The following is a 15,930-nucleotide window of genomic DNA, read 5'->3' as shown; positions in this document are numbered from 1 at the left end:
GAGGGATGAATTGGGACAGATGAGGGTGGCATCTACTAAGGAGATGAAGGAGATGAAGGAGGAGATGAAGGAGGAGATACGACGAGGTGTGAGCGGGGAGGTCTCGGGGGTACGCGAGGAGGTAAAGCGAGGTGAAAAGCGTATGGAGAGAGAGGTGAGGAATAATACGGCTAGGTTACAGGGGGGAATAGAGGGTCTGACGAGGGGAGTAGAACAGCTGACAGTGGGACAAAAGGAACTCGTCGACCAAGTGGAAAAGAACACTGCAATAATCGGGGGGTTAAAAGCGACACAAAAAGACATTAAAAATGAATTAATAGCAACACAGAAGGAATGTCAGATGGTACATGAGGGGTTGACGAAGAAGTTGGAAGAGGTGACAGAAGTAATGGAGACGAAGGACCGAGAGGTGAGGACGCACATAGAAACGGTTAAAGTGGCGTTAGAGGAAGAGATAGAGGGGGCGCACCGGGAGATGAAGGAGGTAAAGGAAAAATTAGAAGAGGTGGAAGAAGGGGTGAGTGAAATTAAGAAGAGACGAAGGGAAACTAAAAAGGAGATAAGGGAGGAAGTGATGGAGTATGTGCAAGGTCTGTGTTCAAATCATGATTATGTGCTCACTAACCAAATAAAGAGTTTGCAGGTGGCAGAGGAGGTGCGACGACGAGGTACCGAGGTGTGTGACGATATACGCGGAAATGTATATGGTGTGAGGGGAGATTTAGTCGGCTTGGGGGGTGGTGTAGACCCGGGTGTTCGTGAGGGACCAATGGTGAGGTGTATGACTGGTCCGGAGTGTGTGGAAAGAGGAGGTGTGCAAGGAGGTCTGGCTATGGGGAGTGAGGGGGGTGCTGGTGAGCAAGGATGTGCGGGTATGGAGTGGGTAGCGGGTTGCGGAAGGGCGACCCAGGCATCGACACCAAGAGGGGTAGTGTTTGGAGGGACGGGGGACGCGCGGGAACACCCGGGAATAGCGCACTGTGGGAGCCCGAACGGTTTGGTCCCGCATTGATCCCGCCAGGAGTGACGTGCGGGGTCCGGCCTTCGGGCGCCCACAAGGTACCACTCACGCCGTATGACGGCAAGATTGATCTGAGGACGTACCTGGCGCAGTTTGAGTACGTGTGCCGAGGCAATGGTTGGAGTCCGGACGAAGGTGGAGTACACCTGGTAGGGGCGCTGTGAGGTGCGGCGGCGGAGGTGCTGACAGCTTTACCACCGGGTGCTCTCACCCTGTCAGCTCTCCGTGCGGCTTTAATTAATCGTTTCGGTATCGAGCAGCAAAGCGAGCTTGTTAAAGCTCAACTTGCGCAGCGTAAAAGACCCAATGGACCCCAAAGACTCAAAATACCCAGTAGACTGTTAAAGACACAAAAGATAATGAAGACCTAGAAGACTCCAAGGACCCAGAAGACCCCAAAGACTTTGAAGACCCAAAATACCTCAAAGACCCAAAATACCCAAAGACCCAAACGACCCTGAATACCCAAAAGACCCTGAGGATCCAAAAGACCCAAATGACAAAGAGGACTCAAAAGACCCCAATGACTCAGAAGACCCCCCCCCCCCCCCAAGGACTCTGAAGATCCAAAATACCCCAAAGACCCAAAAGACCAAATGGACCCAACACCCAAAATACCCCAAATATGCTAAAGACCCAAAAGACTGAAAACACCCTAAAGACCCAATGGACCCCAAATACCCAAAATTTTGGTAAGATCCAAAGACCCCAATACCTCAATAGACCCTAAACACCCAAAATACCCGAAGACCCAAAATATCCTGTGTACTGTTAGACACAAAAGACCATGAAGCCCCAAAGGACCCCAAATACTGAAAAGACCCTGAAGTCCAGGACCCAAAATACCCCAATGACTCAGAAGGCCCCCAAGGACTCTGAAGATCCAAAATACCCCGAAGACCAAAAATACCAAAAACACCCAAAGGACCCCAAACACCCAAAATTCCCCAAAGACACAAAATACACAGAAGACCCAAAATACCCCAAAGACCCAAAAGACTGAAAAGACCCTAAAGACCCAATGAACACCAAATACCCAAAATTTTGGTAAGACCCAAAGACCTCAAGGACCCAGAAGACCCCAAAGACCAAATAGACCCTAAACACCCAAAATACCTGAAGACCCAAAATACCCTGTATAATGTTAAAGACACAAAAGACCATGAAGACCCAGAAGTCCCCAAAGGCCCAAAAGACAGAAAAGTCATTGAAAACCCAATTGACCCCAAACGCCCAAAATACCCCGAAGACCCAAAAGACCCAAAAGACCCGAAGACTCTTAAATACCCAAAAGACCACAAAAACCCAAGACACTGAAGATCCAAAATTCCCCAAAGACCCCGAAGACCCAAAAGACCCTTAACGACCCCACAGCACCAAACAATCCAAAACGCCAAAAAGACCCCTAAAGACCCTGAGGACCCAGTGGAACTCAAAGACCCAAAATACCTAGATGACTGAAAAGATGTGAGGACCAAAAGGACTCAAATGACCTAAAAGACCCCAAAGACCCAAATTAACCAGAAGATCCCAAGGATGCAAAAGAGCTTGAGCACCCAAAAGACCAAAATTAACCAGAGGACCCAAAAGACCCTTAGGACTCTGAAGACCCAAAATAAGAGTAATTATGTCTCTTACATTGGAATTGTAGACGGTGGCTTGCAAACCGAGCCTCAAGGTCGGTGTATGGAAGCGATTTTTTTTTTTATTACAATAAATACACGGCGTAGGGAGGTGAAATTCGCTGAACGTGACGTGCAAAGTGCGCAGAGTAAACCGAGTGTTAATTACCTTCGCAAAAGCGGAAGGTTATGTTTTGATCGCTGTGTATTTATTTGTATGTCTGTGTGTGTGTATGTTAATCGCATAACTCAAAAAGTATTCAACCGAATTGCATGAAATTTGGTGGGATGATTGGTTATTATACGGGACACATTTGATTAGATTTTGGGAAACAGATTTGCTCAAATTCTGACTATTTTTAACTCGATCGTATTTCACTCAAAGTTATGAGCGACTGAAGAAGAAGATGTCCATCCAGGACGTCATCACTATAACGCGATCTCCCGCGATCATTTCAACCTCAAAAAAAATTATAATTGCAGATTTGACAATAGATGAGGCATATTAACAAACGAATGAAACAGATTTGCTCAAATTCTGACTATTTTTAACTCGATCGTATTTCACTCAAAGTTATGCGCGACTGAAGAAGAAGATGTCCATCCAGGACGTCATCACTATAACGCAATCTCCCGCGATCATTTCAACCTCAAAAAAAATTATAATTGCAGATTTGTCAAGAGATGAGGCATATTAACAAACGAATGAAACAGATTTGCTCAAATTCTGACTATTTTTAACTCGATCGTATTTCACTCAAAGTTATGAGCGACTGAAGAAGAGGATGTCCATCCATGACGTCATCACTATAACGCGATCTCCCGCAATCATTTCAACCTCAAATGAAATTCAAATTGCAGATTTGTCAATCGGGGAGGCATATTAACAGACGAATGAAACAGATTTGCTCAAATTCTGATTTTTAAAAATCGATCGCATTTCACATAAAGTTTCACATCGCATACACTCCCATGCCAAGTACAGAACAGTAGCTGCGGCGAAGGTATGCGCTCTACCGAGTGCCCGGATTCTAGTTTACATCTGTAGGATGTCAGTCCAAAACACCAAAAAGACCCTGAGGGTGCAGTGGACCCCAAAGACCCAAATTACCCCAAAGACCCAGGTGCCCAAAAATATACGAGGACCCCGAAGATCCAAAAGACTTAAATGACCCAAATGACCCAGAGGACACAAAAGACCCAAAAGATCCCAAGCATGCAAAAGAGCTTGAACACCCAAAAGTCACAAATGAACCAGAGGACCCAAAAGACCCCGAGGACTCCGAAGACCCAAAAGAAGAGCGATTATGTCTCTTACATTGGAATTGTAGACGGTGGCTTGTAAACCGAGCCTCAATGTCAGTGTATGGAAGCGTTTTTTTTAAAAATCACAATAAATACAAGGTACAGGGAGGTGACATTCGCTGAAAGTGACGTGCAAAGTGCGCATAGTAAACCGAGTGTTAATTTACATCTGTAGGATATCTAATAAATAAAGAAGACTTAAGCACACCTGACACGAGGCCCAGGCTTCAGACGTTGGCACGCTCACAAGGCTGCATTGTCAAAAAAAACTGTTCCAACCCGTCATTTTTGACGGGCTTTATACTACTATATAAAAAAGCACACAGCCATGCAATCTCCATCGACAAACACTGGCAGTAGAATGGGCCGTACTCAAGAGCTCAGTGACTTTCAACGTGGCACCGTCATATGATGCCACCTTTGCAACAAGTCAGTTTGTCAAATTTCAACCCTGCTAGAGCTGCCACGGTCAACTATAAGTGCTGTTATTGTGAAGTGGAAACGTCTAGGGGCTATAACAGTTCAGCCGCAAAGTGGTAGGCCACACAAGCTCACAGAATGGGATCGCCGAGTGCTGAAGCGCGTAGTACGTAAAAATCGTCTGTCCGAGGTTGAAACACTTACTACCGAGTTCCAAACTGCCTCTGGAAGCAAAGTCAGCACAACAACTGTTCATCGGGTGCTTCATGAAATCGGTTTAGATGGCTGAACAGCCGCACACAAGCCTAAGATCACCATGGGCAATACCAAGTGTCGGCTGGAGTGGTGTAAAGCTCGCAGCCATTGGACTCTGGAGCAGGGGAAACGCGTTCTCTGGAGTGATGAATCACGCTTCACCATCTGGCAGTCCAACGGACGAATCTGGGTTTGGCGAATGCCAGGAAAATGCTACCTGCCGGAATACATAGTGCCAACTGTAAAGTTTGGTGGAGGAGGAATAATGGTGTGGGGTTGTTTTTCATGGTTCGGGCTAGGCCCCTTAGTTCCAGTGAAGGGAAATCTTAACGCTACAGCATAGAATGACATTCTACACGATTGTGTGCTTCCAACTTTGCGGCAACAGTTTGGGAAAGGTCCTTTCGTGTTTCAGCATGACAAATGACAATGCCCCGTGCACAAAGCGAGGTCCAGAGAGAAATGGTTTGTCGAGATTGGTGTGGAAGAACTTGACTGGCCTGCACAGAGCCCTGACCTCAACCCCAATGAACACCTTTAGGATGAATTGGACCACGACTGTGAGCCAGGCCTAATCGCCCAACATCAGTGCCCCACCTCACTAATGCTCTTGTGGCTGAATGGAAGCAAATCCCCGCAGCAATGTTCCAACATCTAGTGGAAAGCCTTCCCAGAAGAGTGGAGGCTGTTATAGCAGCAAAGGGGGGGGGACCAACTCCATACTAATGCCCATGAATTTGGAATGAGAATTGTGATGTTCGGGTGTCCACATACTTTTGGTCATGTAGTGTATATATGGTGCCAGGAATATTTACCTTCGTGTACGTCCCAACTCAGCACCGGCACACAAACTCAAACCTGCAAACGAGGTAACGAGAAACGGCTCCTTGAACACAGCATCTATGGTCGCCTCCTAAAAAAAAAACAAATAACAAGATAAAGTACAAAAAAAACAAAAAAAACATTGAGGATATGGCATGAATGTAATGCCAATGGGAGGTCGGTTTTGAATTCGATCACGACTTTGAGTTCCACAAGGAATCAAAACATTTTAGATCATCAGATATTCAATGGCAGACCTTGATTTGTGATTATTGATCAACCTCCAGAAACACCGCTTGATTTTGAGATTTTGAGATTTTTTCGAAGCGTGTTACCTTTACACCGTACAGTACCCGTCAGCGCAACACTGTACTGCGTCTGCGGTCTGCGCTACCGCCGGGCGCCGTCCAATATGGTTATCGAATAACTCATCGACTTATTAATATATTTTTACTTATTGATAATTACACGGTGCTCACTGGTACTAAAGTTTTTAAAGTCGATATATTGGCAACAAAGAGAAATAAAAAGAAAACCAACGAAAACCTCGCAATAACATTACAGTGCTGCTGCTAACGACACTATCATGGACGACAGACTGTGCATATATAATAAATATGACGTACTTCAATCTCAACGGCTTTTATGACTCACTCGTGGAGCTCTTTTCTTGTACAAATATTTTGGCTGCAGCGCTACCAGTATTCCAATCAATGTGTGTGTGTCATTGCTCTGCACATAAAGACCAACAAGGATGTGTGTGTTCAGTTACCAAGTTTCTTGGAGAGCGTTCGCCAAGTGGCTTAAGCACTCAAGCAAGCACATCATTGGAAACCGTTGATAAGGAACGGCCGGCTTAGCGAGCGCTAACTAGCTGTTTGGTAACTGAATACGTCCCCGAGGTGGGCTCCATTAGCAAGCATCTTGCAATGGCTTGATAAGCAGGCCGTTCCTTTGAAAGCCGCTTGGCAAGTGGAGCAAGCGATTAAGAGAGGTGCTTGGTGAGCGTAAAGCAAACTCCTTGCTGACCATATTTTTACGGCGTAGCCCTTCGGGCAGAGCCGTCTAGAACAGTGTCTGTCCGTGAGTGTGTGTGCGTGTGTGTGTGTCGCCTCAAACGGATATCCATCAGAGCTGAGAATTTGGTCACATGACAGGGTGATGCGATTACGTCTGATGTCATTACAGCGGTGCTGCAGCTCACTCTCCATGCACCGCCATTTTGATTTATACATGCCTTTCATGCCAAACCATAGAGTTATATTATCTATATATATAAAAGAAAGTTTTTGTTTGTTTGTTTGTTTGTTTGTCTGTGCAAGCTATTCTCCTGAACGGTGAAAGATAGGAGGAAGGAAACCTCGAATACAAAAAATGTCGGGACAGACCCCGGGAAGGTTTTAGGCTAGGTGGCGAGGCCGGTCGAGGCAGCTTCAGCCGGGCTGGGCCCATTTCGCAATTAAAAGCTTAGCTGAATTATAGTAGTCAATCTTCTACGGCCGCGAGTAAAAGCTGAATTATGGTCGTAAATTCATTCAAAAAGAACTTAAAATGTTGGGAAGTGCCCCGGGAAGGTTATAGGCTAGGTGACGAGACCGGTTGAGGCAGCTTCAGCCGGGCTGGGCCAATTTCGCAATTAAAAGCTGAGCTGAATTATAGTAGTCAATCTTCTACGGCCACGAGTAAAAGCTGAATTATAGTAGTAAATGCATTCAAAAAGAACCAAAAATGCCGGGACGGGCCCCGGGAAGGTTATAGGTTAGGTGGCGAGGCCGGTCGAGGCTGCCTCGGCCGGGCTGGGCCAATTTCGCAATTAAAAGCTGAGCTGAATTATAGTAGTCAATCTTCTACGGCCGCGGGTTAAAGCTGAATTATAGTAGTAAATTCATTCAAAAATAACCCGGGCAACGCTGGGTGCTTTCTGCTAGTACATTATAATATAACTCTATGTGCCGAACATATTGTCGTACCTGTCATATATCACAATCGGCATGCTCAATCCTGTACGTTTTTCATCCAGTGTGAAACACAAACAAACCGATTGTTAAAATGACCATCAAATATCGAAAGCATCGGCGTTACGTCTCTCCCAACAATACTGTACGTGTAGCCTATAGGCTCAGAGTTCTATATATAAACAAGAGTGCGCACCTATCACCTGACCCTGTGCCGTTTAGAAGAGTGAGCCGCCATCACCAACGAGGGCAAATCAGCGCTGTTTACGTCAGCCGGCCGCGACATTCAAAACACCACAACGGTTCAGTTTTGTTGATGATTTACCGCATGTGATGTACGAAAGCTGCAAGAATATTGCTGCCAAAATGCCACTTTCCTGTGCCGTTTGGCGTTGCTACAACAGAAGAAAAGTGCGGATGAATATTTCTTACCACAAGTGAGTATTTCGAATATTTTTTTTAGTGAAAATTGACTTCGTTTCGTGACTTTTCAGCACATAGTCGGTAACGCAATGCAAGTCAAATGCACATCATGATGCATAAGCTTAGGCCTATTTCAGTCACGTCAGTCCGACACTCGGCAGGTAGTTTGTTTGATGACAAATAAACCTTTCACAATCTTTTTGTCAAAGTTATTTCCTCGAAAAGTGACAAACTTTACTCTGAGCAAGCTCAAAATCATAAATTTATAGTTAGCAAGAACATGAAGAACGGCAATGATTATGAATATGATTGAATGAATGAATGAATGCATGTCATGACACAACTGAATTCATGTTAGTTTAGCTAGGACTTTAACTAAATTTACTTTTATGTCCCCAACTTCAGTCCATGCATGCAAGAAATCTAATTTATCTATCATAGCACGCCTGGAGGTAGATTGGTAGAGATTCCAACATATTATAGGCCTAGCCCTAGACCAAATATAAGCGTCTCTACCTGTGCGCTACACGTTCCTTGTTGACTGCTTTTGTTTGCACGCGTAAATATTATGATGCAATTCTGTGGACAGAGCGCACACATTATAGCTGCACAACCTAAAACGTCAGATGCAATGTCGTCAGACAGGCTACCGATCTTGGAAGTGAACCAATGCATAGTGAATGTGTGGTCGAGGTCAAAGGTCATAGGTTTTCTAGTGTTAATGATGTGCTGTCATAGGTACACGTCCATACTGCCTTTTCGGTTTACAATTCTTTTAAAAGTTTATTTATCTTTCAATTTTAGGAAAACATTGTGTACTACTGAAGGTGGACACATGAGGACATCCTCCAATCTGTTGAAGTCAGTTCAGTTCGAAGGCCTGAATACAGTGCATGGTTCTGTCTTCTCAGATCTGAATGAACACTGCCTTGACCAATACTTGATGGAAGAAGATGATCAAATGTTACGGATTCGTCACTTCCATTGTTGTGGCTTCCATCCACTGTAAACATTTTTGATTCCATGTACTATTATTGTTTTCAAAAGGTTTATTGTGTATGAACTGTGAAATGAATGAATGAATGATCGTTTTAAGGCCATTTTTCCCCGCTAGAGCGGGGGTTAGCCTTTCGGGCCCTATGACAATCATGGTTCCCTGTTTGAGTCAATGTTTTTATGGCCGGATACCCTTCCTGACGTCAACCCTTGGTCGCCTCTTACGATGCGCAGGGATACGGTGTACCTATTCTAAATCGGGGTACTGTTACGTGCTCCTCCCCGGCCCCCTGGTCACGGCGTACCTCCGAGCCCCGAAAGGAGTCACGGCAGAAAAATGTGTTATTCTGTGTGTCAAAGATCAATAGAGAAGCCACCCCAATTGTTACTCACAAACAAATATTGTATTAAGATCACACAAGAATAACAGTAAAACAATAATATGAATCAAAAGTACAATCAATATCCTATGATGGTACCATCAGTTTTGTAATATACAACTCACTGCGCTCCAAGTGAATGAACCAAGAACATTCCAAATGTCTCTTATTCCTGGCTCCAAGCCAAAGTTGATGTGCTCCAGCGATCGCCAGAATGAGGTCCAATCGAGACCATAATCCCGTGCGGATGGCAAGTACCTTCACAGCCGAAGCTATACAAAGGCGCCCTCAAGGCGACTGGGAAATCCAAAGGCGCCCTACAGGCGACTGAGAGATCACACCCTCGGGTATGGACGAATTAACCTTCAAAAAGCCACGTCACACACACGCCCCAGATCGACGTCTGAATGCGGTGAATATGGTCGAAAAGAGACGAAACCACGAGCGAAGCACAAGTCCTGCGTGAGTCAAAATGGCCGACGGCCCGGTCTCGTGGCGCAATGGTACGACAACGATTCTCTCCTGAATCGATCGAAAAACCTGACACGCAGGTTAATCTGTCACAGCGCCGACAACTCTGTTGCAGGGACCCCCCTCCCGGGAACCCGAAAGTTCGCCAGTGACTCTTGCTCGCCAACGTTCGCTTCAGAACCCGGAGCGGCTTGGCTTTCTTGTCCGACTCACTCGCTCCGCCCTTTTTTCCTCTTTCTCTTCGTTACCGTCCGGTTCCTGTTTCATTTAAAACATTAACTTTTAACTTTTGAAAATAGAAATATCGATTCCCTTTAAATGACAACAATAATAATACATGGAATCAGAAATATTTACCGTGGATGCAAACGACCACAATGGAAGTGACGAATCCATAACAGTACACACCGTGATCATTCATCCCAGCAAGCTGGTACTCAATTTGCCGACCCCGGAAGGATGACAGGCTGAGTCAACCCCCCTGGCGTTAATTCAGTGATCGACCGGGATTCGAACCCAGGATCCTAGAATCCCAAGCCGGCACCCTAATCGCTAAGCCAACACCAGGGATAAGCCAACATCAGTGTCAAGCTTAAATCTGTCATGGCAGATTGTTTCACTAATCAAAAGGTGGATGTTTTTTGTTTTTTTGTTAGATCTACAGCTCAAAGGGCAAGGCTGCATAAAATCGTCAATTTAAATTTTTTTTATTTATTTTTTTATTACTGTTTTCGTTATTTTGAGCTTACGGAATAAGAAGACATCTGAATACAAACGGACCCGGACGGCTTTTGCGTTTTTACATGCTTTCCAGTAAACATAATATAATAAAGGGGGTGGGAGACAAGAGAGGGAGAGAGGGGGAAGCACAACAACAGTAGAGAATATGGACAGTGGTAGATCTGTGGAAGGGAGACGGCTGGGGCTGAGGAGTGGGGAGAGGAGGGGATGGTATAAAACAAATAGAAACTACTGGGAGTTTCAGGAAAGAAAAACGGAATTTTAAAAATGTGGATTAGGGGTGTATGCACGGGGGTAGAAAAGATCAAGGTTTTGCATGGGGGAAGAAGAGATGGTGGTGAACAGCTGTTTTAACGACCAGGAGGGAGTAATGGGACTGAAGAGAGTGCGGGAGTTTGTTTCAGAGGCGGGAGAAAAGAGGAATGAAGGAGATGAGTCTTGATTTTGGGAGTTTCACCAGAAGAGGGTTGCTGGCAGATCTTGTGCGTCCTGCAGGAAAATTTGGGGGACAGAGCCCAGAGAGAGCTGGGGGAGCAAGGCCGGAGAGGAGTCGGTAGAAGACAGAAAGACCACCAACCTGCCTGCACTGAGTGAGTGAGTGAGAGGCCCTCATAGTTAGCTTCATCGTGGGAGATTCCAATGTTTCTGAAAGCCTTGGTTTCTCCAGCGTGAAGCAGAGCTAGGTGTGAGGCAGGAGCACCAGCCCAGAGGGGAGAACAGTACTCCATCAAGCTGCGGATGAAAGCCTTGTATGCGGTGAGAAGCGGGAGGACTTCACACGACAGAGAATGCCTAGTCAGTGACTGGCTTTGGAGGCCAGCTTGGAAAAGTGGTTTTCCCAGGAAAGACCATGACAGATAGTGAGACCCAAAAGCACACGGGACAGAACCTCTTGGAGAGGATTGTTATTCTGGCTCTTGGTGGCTCTGCCTCTGTTATCAGTAAGCTGGTACACATTTTGCTGTCCTCAGGATGACAGGCTGTGTCAAACCAACTGGTGTTATTATAACGACATGGCAGTGGCTCAAACTCAAGACCCTAAGACACCCACCTTAACTATTAAGTCGACACCAATCTTTTCAGTTGAATAGCTGTGCTGTAATGAAAAAGTTACATCTGCTGGCACTTCACTAGATCAGCAGTTTTTAGTTAATTACAACTTATTCATGCATTTAATCCATTATAGAGCCTGTTTCAATGTGAGGAATCATGGAAAAATGGGAGTGAGCAACACATGTTAAAAAAGCAAAATCTCCATGGATTATTTTGGTGAAAACCTATAAAAGGTAATAAAATTGAAGCTCAGTCTACATTGAATTCTCCATGCATGACAAACTAACCATAAGTTTCTCTTGTGTCCAGTTACCCCACTACATCAAATATACATTTACATCTACATCTACATAATCTACATCTATAATCCCTAGTCTTATTCAATGCCATTCCAACCCCCACCTCATTCTGAAGGTTGTACCAGTATGCTGGGATGCCAATCTGTCTCGCTGTTGACTGTGCACACCGAATCCAGTAGAAGCACGTCACATGGCGTCAGCACGAATGCTCAATACTCTTTATTACCCTCGCCAGAGGAGAGGGCATTGCATTTGAGTCCGTTTGTTTGTTTGTTACTTGCCGGAAAAGATTCCGGCAACTATGTTGGTGAGTTGGTTTGTCTGTCTGTCCGTTTGTCTGTTTGTGTGCAGTACTATGTCTACATCGTTGCACCTAGAATCGCCATACTTTACACACATATTTGTCTTGCCCTGGAATAGACTGTGCCCAATTTTTAACTCTCTTGGCCCAAGGCCTCCATTATGACGTCATAATTCGACAAGTACAAAACTTCATCCAGTCAAGATGCAATTTCTTGAGCGTTATGTCGGCATAAACTGGTGGAGACAAAAAAATAATAATGATGACGTCATCGGTCACGTGGTTCTGCCGCCATCTTGGAAAAACCAAAAAACGTTGCACCTCTATATCTCCAAAAGTGCTGAATAGAAAAATTGAGACGGCTCATTGTAAAGAACTCTCCATGGGGAATAAAATGTGTTAATGATGTCAGAGGTGCCTCCATTATGACGTCATAATTCGACAAGTACAAAACTTCATCCGATCAAGATGAAATTTCTTGAGCATAGTCTCAGAATAAATTAGTGGAGAAAAAAATAAATTAATGACGTCATCGGTCAGGTGGTTCGGCCGCCATATTTGTTTTAACACAAAAGCCACTGAACCACTGAAACTTTAAAACCACTTAAAAACCACTGAAAATACATCCTGGTGAGGGTTTGCAATCTCTGATTGCTCTTTTTCTTGTTTTGCATTGGTGATTGGCTATGAGGTGGAAAAATATTGGCCGACGTCCCCTCTTCTCTCGAAGGCACGTCTTCACGTCAGCCAGGCACCAGCTGAATGGCTCCCGAGTAGACAATGCTGTTAACATGTACGTCATCATCTAAAAACACTTCTATTAAGTAAACAAAACTGCTTTTGTACGAATAAGGTTTCTTGCGTAATACGTGTTGTTTGCTGTGTAAAAGCTAAATTACACACCATTTGATGAAACACACACATTTCTGCACCAGAATAGTGACTTGCAACAAAAAAACGTGCACAAACAACGAGTTTTTATGTTTTGCATCTTTCATATTAGATGACATGCTGCATCTTTAAATGATTATGATGATAATTAAATGATAACCCATAATCTGACATAAACTAGAGATGATTACACATCTGGGGTTGAAGCACCATGGCAAACATTTGCATACACCATGATGCTCCACAACCTAAAGTGTGAAATAAGAACATTACAAACCTGTCATGTATGAAGCTGCAATTGTGGTTGTTGATTGTGGCGTGATGCGGTATTTGAACAAGAGACGAGAAAGCTTTGTTTCCAGGGTTCCCTCCTGAAGTTTCTGCAATCCGGATTTGATGATTCCCACGGATCGTTCGGCCAAGCCATTTGAAGCCTGGTGATGTGGGCTGACAAACTTGTGTTTGATGCCGTTCCGACGTGTGATCTTGGCAAACTCGGAACTGGAAAAACATGTACCGTTATCATTCACGATCATTCTGGGCAGACCATGAGTGGCGAAACAGCGTCTGAGTCTTTCGATGACGATGGCTGACGTAGTACCACGCGTCACATCGGCATCAATCCATTTTGTGTGCGCGTCCGTAATTATTAGAATCATGCTGCCGTTAATAGGCCCGGCATAATCGAGATGTAGGCGATGCCACGGTTCGCTGGGCCATTCCCAGGGATGCAGTGGCGCTTTCGCAGGTGTATTCCGGGTGCTCTGGCAGGGGTAACAATGTCGAACATGATGTTCGATATCAGCATCAAGATTCGGCCACCACACATCGTTTCTAGCGAGTGACTTCATCTTCACAATCCCGGGGTGACAGTCATGGATTTAATCCATGACCCTGGAACGCAGATTTTTCGGGATCACGACACGACATCCCCAGAGTAGGCAACCATTTTCCACGCTGAATTCGTTTTTACGTGCTTTAAAAGCCGCAAAATCTGGGTCACCCTCAGGTAGCAAATGCCATCCAAGCTGTACAGCCTGGACAGTTCTGGACAGAACGGGGTCTCGTTGAGTATGAGTGCGGATCTGGCCGGAATCGACAGCACAATCTTCCAGATGATCCATCAGTGCGATAATGGATCCTGGTGTAGGTGAATCATCAACGGATTCTGGAAGGGGTAACCGACTCATGGCATCTGCATTTGTGATAGACGAACCGGGCTTATAACATATGGTGTAGTCATAAGCAGCGAGAAACAGGGACCAGCGGATGATCCTGGGTGGTAGTGTGTCAGATGTCGCCTTAGTTGGACTAAACAGACTGATCAGCGGCTTGTGATCAGTGCGAATCGTGAAATGATGTCCAAGAAGGTACTGGCGAAATTTGCTGACGCCGAAAACGATTCCCAATCCTTCCTTGTCAAGTTGGGAATAGTTCTTCTCTGCCGGGGACAACGTTCTGGATGCAAATGCAACAGGTCTTTCCGTACCATCAGGCATCACGTGTGATAATACACTCCCCACTCCATACCGACAGGCATCGCATGTCAGCACAAGATCCTTCTCTGGATCAAAATGAACGAGAACATTGGACGATTTGAGCAGATCCTTAGAGGTCTGGAATGCTGATTGTTCAGTGGACCCCCAGCTCCGGGAGACTCCTTTCCTCAAAAGCCGATAAAGGGGGCCCAAAATGTCGGTCACATTCGGGATGTAATGACCATAGAACTGAAGCAAACCGAGGTATGACTTCAATTCGGTCACATCTCATGGAGCAGGAGCATCCTTGATAGCTCGGACTTTCTCATCTGTCGGGTGTAGACCCTCGGCATCAATCGTATGACCCAGGTACGTGACTGATGGCACCATAAACTTGCACTTGTCTCGACGCAAACGTAGGCCGGAGTCCGAAATTTTCTTCAGAACTCTATCCAGGTTCTGTAGATGTTCCGTGTCCGTATGACCAGTAACCAGAATATCATCCTGGTAACAAATGACGTTGCGTTCAGCGGCAAACAAACTGTCCATGACACGCTGATAAATTCCATGTGCAGATTTCACTCCAAAACTGAGTCAGTGGTACCTGTACAACCCATGATGTGTGTTGATGGTAAGATACTGTTTCGAATTCTCGTCCAAGTGGAGCTGTAGATAGGCGGATTTTAGATCGAGTTTCGTAAAAGTCTTGCCTCCCGTGAGACGAGCATAGAGGTCTTCGATCCTCAGGATTGGATATTTATCCAATGAAGAACACTTGTTCACGGTCATTTTATAATCTCCACATATGCGGATGGACTGGTCCGATTTTATGACCTGAATGATGGGCGCCGCCCATTCAGCATACTGGATTTGCTCGATGATGCCCAGATTTTCAAGATGATCCAGTTCCTTGTCAATCCACTCCCGCAGGGCGAAAGGGACTGGGCGAGCTCTGCAAAATATAGGATTGGCATCCCGGTCATCACTGAGTTTAGCCGTATGTCCTTTCAAGGATCCAAGCTCATCCTTGAAGACATCCGGGTACGTATCCAGCACATTTTTGAGTGTGTATGCTGCGGTGAATTTGGCGTTGATGTGGTACTGGGAAGCTCTCAGCGGTTTGGTGTTCCAATGGGCGATGGAGGCCCACATGCAGCATTTTTCTCAGTTCGTGATCGCCTCACACGTCTGATGCCAGGGCGCATGGTTGGCGTCACACGAGATGCTGCGGGGAAGGATGTGTACCGCCTTGCTCTACAGACCAGAGAACAACATATTCGGCGAGACAAAGCCACAAGCAACATTTGCACCGCACAAGCCTTGCTAGCCAACACGGCAGCCATGTTTGCTGTTTACCATGGACCAGCCGGCCTGCGTCACATTGCTTGTCGTGTGCATAACTCGGCCCTCATCCTTGCCAAAGGTGAGAATGAGGTGCTGGTCCAATTGAAAGTGATTGCTTCTCGCAACAAGCAATGGAGGTCATACATTGGACTG

The 15,930-nt window shown here is 45.5% G+C and overlaps 1 protein-coding gene across 1 annotated transcript in view; it reads right to left on the bottom strand.

Moving 5' to 3' along the window:
• The window catches only part of LOC137411877 (anaphase-promoting complex subunit 1-like), a 57,694-nt gene extending 51,840 nt beyond the window's left edge, over positions 1–5,854 (bottom strand). The window contains exons 1-2 of the mRNA XM_078777453.1: positions 5,703–5,854; positions 5,439–5,536 (exon numbers count right to left, since the gene is read on the bottom strand). The gene's annotated coding sequence lies outside the window, so the exon portion shown is untranslated. The remainder of the gene's footprint in view (positions 1–5,438; positions 5,537–5,702) is intronic.
• Between the last annotated feature and the right edge of the window lie 10,076 nt (positions 5,855–15,930).

Source organism: Myxine glutinosa, chromosome 5, assembly GCF_964187855.1.
Source record: "Myxine glutinosa chromosome 5, kmMyxGlut1.1, whole genome shotgun sequence".
In the NCBI taxonomy this organism is placed as follows: domain Eukaryota; kingdom Metazoa; phylum Chordata; class Myxini; order Myxiniformes; family Myxinidae; genus Myxine; species Myxine glutinosa.
Note: the sequence above shows the minus strand (reverse complement) of the source record. Positions and strands in the feature narration are given on the sequence as shown.